At 41.8% G+C, this 11,114-nt stretch overlaps 1 long non-coding RNA gene across 1 annotated transcript; it reads right to left on the bottom strand.

The window, feature by feature from the left end:
- Window positions 1-260: 260 nt before the first annotated feature.
- Window positions 261-10,908, bottom strand: LOC106722807. Its single transcript, XR_003096359.1, has 3 exons — window positions 10,858-10,908; window positions 969-1,296; window positions 261-321 (listed from the first exon to the last, which is right to left on the bottom strand). It is a non-coding gene; the product is annotated as an uncharacterized LOC106722807 (long non-coding RNA).
- Window positions 10,909-11,114: the final 206 nt, after the last annotated feature.

The following is an 11,114-nucleotide window of genomic DNA, read 5'->3' as shown; positions in this document are numbered from 1 at the left end:
AGAAATCAGGCTTGATATATATATAAGTATTAATATATATATTAATAATATATATTAATAATAACAGTATTAATATCCTATATATACATACACCTATATGATATTAATGCTAATATTAATATTAATACTGTTCAACAGCTATTCTATCCAAAAAAATAGAATCTGGGCTAAATTTGCCACTGGAATAACTAGGTGCAACAGTACAGATCAAGAAAGTTGTACTCATGTATACCAATGGTAAATCTTACCTTTTGACTCCACAAAGGGTAAAATTCAGTGGATTTCACACCAGTTCTTCTACAAGCCCAAATGAATGTGCCTCTTCCTCAGGACAAAAAAAAAAAAAAAAAAAATCAAGAAGGGGACTATACTAGCTAGATAGATATCAGCTAGAAGGGACAGAATGCAGCCTACAATGGTCCAGTACCAAATGACAACCAGAATTACAATTGTCTTTCAGGAGTTTAAAGAAGAAAGTACTTGGAGACCCTACTGGGAAAGGTTGCTTTGAGAATCTGAACTAGGGATGGGTATTTGACCAGTAAAAAAATACTTGGTCAAATTAGTCAGTCAAATATGTTCAGCATAAATGTATTATTTATGGTCATACCATGGTCACACCCTGTTCAATCTCTCTTTCAGCATTCACTCTTTGCTGCTATGTGACATAGGAGACTAGGCAAGACGGACCTCTGATCTGACCCAGTAAATGGCAGTTCTTATGTTCTTATGCTGTTCTTATATTTAGCAGTAACAAGAGACTATAGTACTAAGTAGGTTAGACTTTGACTTTTAAGAGGCATTTAATCCAGGGAGGGTGACAAATCGGGGCCAGTAAAGAGTATGTACAGGTTGGTCCGAACACCTGGGCCTCATGGACATGGTCCTGGGCTCACGGCCTGCAAGGCCTGCCCATACACTCTAGACTAAAAAACCATAGCGAGCCAAAGGTCTATTTGCATATTTACATTTCTGCCAGTGGGGACACCCATGGGGGGCCTCAGGGCTCGACCCGTGTGAAGCAAAGTCCAAGGCCTCCGCCCGCTGGACGCATCGCGCAAGCTTGAGCAGCCGGGGGTGTTACAGGGCAAGGAGCAGGCACTCTGCCTCGACTCAGCAGAGCGCCCCCTCGAGGGCCCAGCATTCCTCGAAGGTGGGCACCTTCCGCCGCAGGACCACATGCTCAAACTCGAGCGAGAGGCGGGCCCGCACCAGCAGGCGGAAGAGCTGCAGGGCGTCGACCATCCCGGTCTCAGCGAGCCAGTTTCGCCGGCTCTTCAGGGTGCCCATCTTGGCCTGGCCCAGCAGGAAAGAAAGAAATAAAAGACAGTTTTTAAAAAGTAGTTATGCTAAGTAGGCAGCTAGCCAACTTCAAGCCTTTAGCTGTTTGCATTTGGATCTACCTGCAGTCACAGCAGATGTCCAATAGAAGATGCTCTTCTATGTTTCTAGTTTAGGTTCTTTCCTCAGCACAGAGTAGTTCCTACATACCCATGTGGCTTAATAGGAGGGGAAAAGGAAAGGAAGTCTGGAAGAGCTCAGGGGAGCCTACTCCTAAATGGTGTGTAGATGTGTGTGTGTGAGTCCTGCCTTTGCTATCATGACACAGGTACAATCAGAAAGGTAGGCTGCCATCTACACAAGGGCATTCATAGCTTTGTGCAATGCTGTAGCAAGAGAGGGGTGGGGGGCGAGCAGGGTAACCACCCTGGGCACTGAAGCGAAAGGGCACCAACAGGCACTGCCCACCTGGGAGGTAGCACAAAACGGAGCCGCGTTCATTTCGTTTGGTGGAGCGGAGGGCAGCTCCTGCCACTGTGTGCACTCCTGGGCAAGTGTGGTGGGGCACATGCCCCCTGGATCTGTGCATGGGGACAGGGTGGGCTGCCACTGCAAGTGCTTCCCCAGGTGCCAAACTCCCTTGCCACGGTACTGGCTTCATGAAACATTTGACAAATTTTAACTATGGTCCAGTAACAGGCAGTAAACTGACCAGTCAGTTGACATTATCTGAACAGTCAGTTGACTAGCTTGCCAAACTTAGTCTGTACTCCCAAAGCACAGTTCATGGGTGTCACAGAGAAAGTAGTTTCTGGACAAAGGTAAAAATCCAGTGCTTTTTCTAAGAGCTGAAGACCTGGCTGGATGATAACCTTCAGATCCAGAGTCAGCACGTGCTTATTTTTATAAACAACAACAACAAAAAACACTAAAGGGAAAGTTTTTGTTGTTGTTGTTTTCCAAAACCACCCAACATTGTCTTGACTCTTCACTACAGTGCTGAAAAATCACTCTCTACACAACATCCAGTTCTTATATGGCACTTTTCATCAGTAGATGCAACAGTCTATAGTGGCCAAAAAAATCTTGAACAAGCAATCAAGAAAGGAGAAAGAAAAATACAATAGAGACAAGTTTGTAACTGGAATTTACTTCACGCATGCAGCTTGTAAAGCTGAGGGTGCACAACCACAATAGGAGCTATTCTTTCTGGCAGAGCTAGGGAACCTTTGATACACGAAACAAAAACTGGCCTTCCTGCTTCGTTCACTCCAGGTAACCAGATCATGATGAAATCGAAACCATTCTGTTCAGCATATTGCCTAAAGTTTGAGTTTTCACTGGGTTATTACGAGATGTACAAAAATATTTTTTTCCCTAAAATGTAAAAACGTAAACATTTTACAGAGCTGTTAATGAGATCTTAATTTGTTCAGCTACCAGTTAAACCTGGTACGTGCTCTGTTTGTAAGTGGGTGCTTCTGTACTATATTTCTACATTCCTATATAATACTGACTTGAAAATATATGCTCCGTATTGTCTGAATGCTGACATAGCATGACTGACAATGTCAGTATTCAGACAAGTTCACATTTGAAAGATATTTTATGATTTAATCTAGTAATCCTTTACTCACAAAGTTAGGATGAAATCCCGGCTTCACAAGTGACAAAATCCCCTCCAACTTTAATAAGGGCAGGGTTTCACAGTCATATTTATCTCACAAGAGTCTCAAAGTTTTCTGGCCTCCACATTTGTCAGCTAATTCAGTTGGTCTATACAGTACATCTCTACCCTGCCTTCTGCTTCAAATTTGCAAATACAATAGAAGCAGAAGCCATCTTGCAGCATCTCCATGCTTCTGTTCCAGGCAGAAAAATCATTTTCCCTGATTAAAAACACATCCCAATTTTGGACAAGTGATTATTGGGGGAAAGCTGTGTGAATGGTATGCAAATGAATGCATTTAATTCAGTTCTCTCATTTACACTCAGTTTAACTCAGTCCTCTTGACTTCAGCTGAATGTGTCTATGATGCCCTACATATAAATTAACTAAGTTTTATACACTAATCTTATATTGCAACATGAGGTAAGATTAAATTTGTGGTGAGAAGAAATCACTTGTACTCTTTGAGCAACCAAATTATCTTTTAATAACAAATACTGAGCTTTCATCTCTTCTCTGAAAGTGCCTCATCTTTTTTAATTCCTATGCCATGGAAAGTAACCAATGTGTGAAAAACCCAGAGAGCAAAAACTGAAAAGAAAGGTAAATAGTGACCTTCTTAATATAATTAGCAAGCAATAATGGAAATCTAGAGAAAAAAATAAATGAAGGTAGGAGAAAATAAATCCTTCTGTAGAAAGTTATTGAATGTTAGGAAACAGGTTTCGATGGGCTGGAGAATTTCACTGGATTTTCTTTCACCTATATTGAAAGAATTGCTTGGAAGGCATCCACTTGAAGTACTGCTAAGGGAAATACTGTTGTGTTCAGTACATGAAACAGGTTCTGAAGCACCTGTTCTGCAATTTGTAGCCTGCAGTTATACCCCACAGAAAGTGCTTCGCCGAAGCATTTGCTCACAGTACATATACAGTCTTCTATTTGCAGAAACGTCAGCACTTCCAGACAATGCCTGTTGAAATACGGTAGTATCAGCATGACTGAACTGCTGTTCACTTGCTTAACATTCCTTTATTTTTATCACATTTTCAGTCATGGTTAATCTCAGGGGAGGACCAGGTGGACAAGGCACTGGGTTTAGCCTCAAGAAACTAGGGTTTACTTTCAAATCTATGCACAGACAATTCTGTCTGGCCTAAATCAATTCACATGTACAATGGGACTAAAATATTACTACCTCAGAGCAGAGGGGGTTGTAAAGGATTCTATGATGAAGGCTACATCTAAATAGACAGAGAACTAATTTCATCTCTCAAATTGCTATGCGGAGACAAAATATGCCTTGGTATAATTTACATAAATTTTGTATGCAAATATAAATACACTAAAATTGGAAAGAGATGGATGCTCAATTTGCCAAGACTGACCAATTGCTTATTCCTCTGCCTCATCACTAGGTAGAAGGGGAACAAAGAGCAAATGCAGTGACCTTGGGGTGAATGCTGACAGACCTAAACTACTATACCTTACAATGGTACAATTATACTCCTGCTTCTTTCCAGGATAATTCTCCAATAGAAAGGTAGATGTTATCCTGGGTTAGACATTTCTGGCATCTCTCCCCTAGACTTTTATAGCAGCACTAATGTGCTGTCTGTCCAGTTCTTTAGGATTAGTATAAAAATTGCATCCAGGCCGAGTGAAGGAATGTGTGTACAATTAGGCAACGTTCTGTTATTTTTAATATATGCCACACTTGAAAAATAGTAAGCTAAAAAAAATTAGGAAACTTAAAACTAAGATACAGCTGGGATACAACCAACACTCTTTTCAAATTACTTCCTTTTTATAGGTGATCCTACCAGATCTAATACATAAATAAAATGATCCAGTGAACTTCAACAGAATTTATGCCTAGACTATGCGTCTGGGGCAAGCCTGCAGCAGTCTGAGTGCATTTTATTTTGTCATTCTAATTTCACAGTCAATTTTCACATGTCTCTGTGACACCTTTGGCAGCAGGGCTTGCTGCTTTTAGCAGAAGGCATTGGAGAAAATGCTCCAAAAATCTCACACGCTGCCTTGCGTGCATGTGAAAATGGGTTCATTGTAGAATTTGCTTAGATTTTGTGGGACAAAAGATTCCAGCCTCAATGCAGGCACCATCCAACCCTGAAATCCCTGTGGATGAATCAATACCTTGAAGTGTAGCCATGACAACCATGGAGATCAAATAGGCTCAGCACACACAGTATTCACAGCATTGATTTTTCAGCACAGGACAATACAGAGCTCTCTGTGTCTGAATACGGATGAAAAGTAGCTGGCTGAAGCAGAATCCTGCAAAGAAGACTGAAGTGATACCAGTGAAGAGAGAGAAGCACTTCAAAGAAGTCATCACCACCATAAAATCACTCTCCAGTAAGGCGTCTGTTCTCTGATCATTAAAGCAGATTGCAGCAGTGGACTTAACAGCGGACTTCGGAATACTACCTAGCCACCGTCACAAAAAATTCCCATTTTCTGCCCCATTTTGTTGAAATCAAACTTCACTGTTCATCACTGTGGTGACATCAAGGCTTGACAACTCTCTACCTAGGGTATGAAACCACTATCCTTAAAAACTCATAAACAATTAAAAACCTGTATCTGATTCACAGCACAACAGTCCATCTGCTCAGCAACACAGGCCAGCAAGAATATATCACTGCAGTTTTCCATTTGTTCTCTAGACTTCTCTTGAATTTGCATTCAAAGATTTGGTCCTAATTTGCAAAGTCTTCTGAAATCATCTGCCTGATCATGATCTCTAGTGACCTGAAGAAGTTTAACGCAATTAACTAAAACTATAATCCTGCATAATCATGACCTTTTATGACAGCTACATTCCAGCTGGAACAATAGACCTGTCAAACTCAAGAGAGCAACTTGTATATACAAGAAGCAAAACATTCAGCAATCTGGAATTCACTTGCAGAAAAGGCTTAGGAATGACTGCAAACCTCACTGCATTCATGGCAAGTTACAACCTCCCCTTTCCCCCCTTCTACCCCTCCTTTCTGACCTAGCTTTTCTAAATTAACGCATAGCATAAACAATATTCAGGCATTGCTGACAAAAGAAACAAGTAGGACTGGTAAGCAGCATTCCCACAGATTCTGTTTTTTGGGTGGAAATTGTACTTGCATTTATACAATTTGGGCAGGAGGGAAAGGGAAATATCCATTTTCTATGGAAAATGTCAGCATTTGTTAAAAAAATAGTAGACCCAAAACCTGAAATATTTCACTTAAGGAATGCTGCCACCGAACCTTATTGTAGCTATATTTCAGCTACTTTATGAACACTCTTCCCTATGGACTATCACATGTTCCCTGCCCAGTCTATATTTCTTACCATGCATCATGAAGCTTAGCAACAAGAGAGATTGTGGTGTATCCTGGGAGATATAGTTCAGAGAAGGAGTCTGGGCCAGAGAAGAGAACAAAAGTACAACAACGCCAAAACTACAATTCTCAAGAGGCAACATGTTGGCATTTGTTAGTCAAAGTTTTCAGTTTTCAGGTGATTTTTGTTTTATTTTGTTTTCTGTGGGAAAGAAAAATCTAATCATTTCTTGCCTTCTTATTTTGGGGCAGTGAGATACTAATAAGATAAGAGATATTAATAAGAAATAAAGAAGTAAATTTACGTCCAGTAATGGAAGTCAAAACAAGAACCATAGAAACGTTTCTTCCGTTATATTAGAGATATAGAAAATATTTGTACCGGCTTTCTGGTGCAACCCTGGTTCCACTCTGGACTAGCACTGTGTTAACTAGTGCAGTGTCCTGGTGGGACCCTGGTTCCACTCTTAACTAGTGCTGGGTTGCATTAATTCCAGCCTGAGTCAGAGTAAGCAATCATGGCTCCTTTGTCTCTTACAGTCCTATGTCCATTTAGCCTATAGAAAGAGTAATAAAATACTAAGGTTTGTAATTTCCTGGATCCACATATAATTGGGGGGACCATTTGGGCTGTATGTTCTTTAGGGTAGGGTTTATGTATTTGCATAGTGTTTCCACAACCTGAATTACTATGAAAGCTGCCAGAATGCAAATAGGTGTTACTATTACTATTAAACTCTGCACGAACGACATGCACTCCCAAAGGCTGGGCGGGGGGTAGGTGACTAACCCAGGCAGCAGTGGTGGTGTAAGTAGCAGGGGAGGTGAGCACTGACCAGCAGTCGGCAACCACCCACAGATGCCGCCGGCAGTGTCGGTGGCAAGTGGGGGAGGGTTGGCAAGTAGTAACCGCCCGCAGGTGCCACCAGCAGTGCTTCTCTCAGGGGATGCACCACCAATCTCAGGGGGTGCACGTGCACCCTCTTGCACCTCCTATGCATCACCAATGAAACTCTGGGCCCTCTGACATAGTAAAACTTGTGGGATGTACTTATCTCCTCCTCCCTCAGCTTTTTCTCCAAAAAACAGGGGCAGCAACAACCCATCCTCCCTCTCTGAACAGTTCTGAACCGCCGACAACCGGGCGGGGGGGGGGGTGGGGGGGGGGATTGTACTATGGTCTAGGGACAGACATTCAAAAAGCCTGAGCCTGAATTGATTCAATCTTTGTAGGTTAATCTAACCTGGCTAGGCTAAATCACTTTGTAACTGAACTGACATCGCAGAAATGCAGGCACATGCCTGCAGTGGCTCAAGCTAAAAGATCGGGGGTGCTAGAGCAGCCCTCCCTTCCTTGCACAGCACTGACTTGAGGGGGACATGGCCAGGTCCCGCAGGACACTCTGATTAGCCCAGCAGGGAATTGATACAGTGTTTTTCACCCCTAACTCAGTGTTTATCACCCCATTAAGAAAACAATGAGGGATATTACCAGCTACTTGTTCATTCTGCCTGTTGATTCAGTACAGACCATAGCCAGCATGTGGTCTGCTAGCTAATGCACAGACACGTCTCTGCAAGGCAGAGGGGAGGGGGGAATTCCTGCTTAGCAGGGAGTGGTAAGGGCGAGGAGAGAAGCAGCCCCCAGTCTCTGGAGTCGCAGCCAGGGAGCAGAGGGGAGGGGTCAGCCCTGCTGTGAAGTAGAGAGCCCCGCCCAGACCAGAAAGCATGCTGGGATGCTGGGGGACTGTGATTTATCTTAAATCAGCAAGGGGTCTAGGACAGACATTGCATAAACCGATTTGAGCCAAATCAGTTAAGTCTGCTACTACATTCAATCAGGTTAATCTCAAACAGGTTTCAGCCATTTTCAAACTGGTGTATGTGCACTGAACATCTATTCTGTTACTGGTTTAAACCAATTTCTGATCACTTAAACTGGTTTGTGTGTGAATAGGTAAGGCCTATACTGAGCTCACAGAGGCAAGATCTGCCCTTTGGCTAATTGCAGATATCACCAGAGCCCACCAGTTACCAGGTTTTTTATATGTAAATAAATGTAGGGATGCCAGCACCAAGACATATTCTGACCTTTGCTTTGTTGTCTGAAAGACTGGGAAATAAAAATTCTGGCATTACCAGTGAAAACCTGGCACATGTCCCACTGGTACAAATACTGCCTGTGGGGCTGCAGTTGTTCCATGTTTTGTAAGGATATTGACATGTGCTAAGGCATTCAATAATGAGCTATGATTGTAGCTATCGCTGAATGAACTCATTCAACTTTGCCACATGCTTCATAATGCACCTGAGAGAAGTGTTAATGGCCCATGACACCTATGCACCTGTTCTCCTTTCTGTTGATCAGTATTCCTTTATTGAAAATAATGTAGCCTAGATTATAATTGCATGCATCTGTCCACCGTTCAGCAAAAGACTCTAATTCTTCCTAATTAACAAGTAACTGTGACAATTTGGAGAACCTGTCTGTAACAATTTATGAATAATCTGTGACATTATGAACTCTGTATATGGCTGTGTTGGACTGCAAACTGCAGCTGGATTGTAAGGCTGGTCTTTTCTTGCATGGTGTCTTTTTATCATCCGTTTGAAAGAGTACTAAGGAGTGTTGGCAAAGATCTAACATAGAGCATTACTGATTCAAACACAGTACAATTGAAATGTAATTACCCTGGACTATAAGATAGCTACTCCTGAAGATAATTCATTCATCAGGAGGAAATTATCTGGCAACAAAGTCATCAGATGTAAATGGATCATGGAAACACCTGACAGAGGGATTGGACAGAAGCTGAGGAGGAGCTGTTTATACCATGAGCCTGATGAAGTAGAAGAAAACCCTGTGCTCCTGAAAACAGACAAGCCCCCATAACTTCCAAGGTAGTTAAGAGTAAGGGCATCTTATTTGTTGGTTTTCCTAAAGCTCTGTAAACTTTTTGACTTTCAGTAAAAGTAATGGTGTGTCTGGAAACACTTTTCCCATTCCATAAAAATGCTTAAGATTCGAAACATTTTCCGTGTTTATATCTGTGTGAAATGAAGATCTTTCAAAGGTTTTCTTCAAAAAATACTGAGATTGACTCACCCTAGAATATCCAATAGCTTGATAGACAAGATTGTGCAGCACTCCATAAGGAACTGCACACACAAAATCAATATCCCCACAACAGTTTATAGCTCAGGAGTAGGATGCTCATGCACCTGAGCTGTGGAACACCCAGCTCCTCTGGATAAATTACATTACAAAAAATATTTCTTGGAGCAGAAACTCAAACTTGGCTCTCCTACAGACCAAGGGAATGCTCTGATAACAGGATTATAGGGTCTGCCACTGTAGCCCAGTGAAACCCAAATTAGTGTATCCAGATGGCTGTGAAGAAAATCTCTCACTCCAAGGTAATTTTGGTTCTAAATAAGCATCCAATATTATATATTTGCCACAAACTCCATACCCATCCACACCCCACACCTATCCACCCCCCCACAAATCCCAAACACACACACACCCTCCCCTACATGCCACATACCCACAAACCTATACCCTCCCTCCCACCCACACCCTCCCACAACATACAAGAGTAAGACTTCATTTTATACTATCACCTCTATGCACACTACACAAACATATGTAAATCATGACAAAAATATTTTTTTTAAATCAAATCAATGAATGTTGTAGTACGTTTTATTTTTAGAATATAATCTGGCATATTTCTGGTTCTGAGATGGCAAAACCCCTTGCTGAAAGGAGTAATTCTGGGGGGCAAGGGGAGGGACTTCTGGTGGCAAAGGTCAGGGTTTAAGGGGTGGGACTTCCAATCCCAAGATGGCGACCAGGGGGTGGGGCACCTGTCAAGGGGCAAGGCTATCCATGTGGCCTGTGATGGTTTGCCAAAACTCAGTAAGCAGCCCTCTGCCCAAAATAATTGCCTGCTCCTGAGTTACAAAAATGAGCAACTTACCCGCCTATCTATTTATGCTTCCTGCCTCCTAAAGGAAACATACAGCTAGTTTCTATAGAATTGTGGAAAAGTTATTAGGTAGTAACATTGAGAAATATTTTTAAAGGTTTTTAAATAAGTGGTGCTCACCATCTGGTTTATAAACCAGATGATAAAGCAAGATGCCTCAAGTGTACTTCCCTGCCTATATTTTTTCATCTACCGATGAAGATTCAGGTAGCAGCAGCTGCACTTCTTAACAAGGACTGTATAGTTGGCTATAAGGAAAAAGATTGCTTTCTGGATAATTTGGCTAGTCCTTGACTTTAAAAGTTCTCTGCCCATTTATCTGTGAGTGGATAATGGCAAATTCATTGAGCAAAAACATAAGGGCCTTTGTTTTCCAAAGTTACTTCTAGTTTTCTTAGTTGCTGAATACCCTAGATAAGGCATTTAAAGGGGAGGTTGATTTTCCAAAAGAGATGAACACCCACACTGAAAATGACACTGCCTCATTTTGGGCACCTACAAATGGTGGCAGTCAAAAAAATGCATCACTTTTGAGAACTTAGATCAGAAACCCAGAATGAATTTTTACCTGATTCTCAGATTGCACCATCTTAAAGCCTGAACTGTTTGGATGTTTTTCTTCCCCCATCTTTACGCAGGCACCTGCTTGCAGGCAAAAGCTGGAAATGCTGAAACACAGAAACAAGTCATTGGTAAAACTACCCCAGCTGGGAGCAGAATTTGCTTAAAGAATCTGGTATAATTTTAAAGACAGAAGGGGCTTGAGAGTTGCTGCTGTCTTGAACAGTGTGTGTGTGTTTATCAATGTAAAGTAAATGTAAATGA

Source organism: Alligator sinensis, unplaced genomic scaffold (assembly GCF_000455745.1).
Source record: "Alligator sinensis unplaced genomic scaffold, ASM45574v1 scaffold2_1, whole genome shotgun sequence".
Classification (NCBI taxonomy): domain Eukaryota; kingdom Metazoa; phylum Chordata; order Crocodylia; family Alligatoridae; genus Alligator; species Alligator sinensis.
Note: the sequence above shows the minus strand (reverse complement) of the source record. Positions and strands in the feature narration are given on the sequence as shown.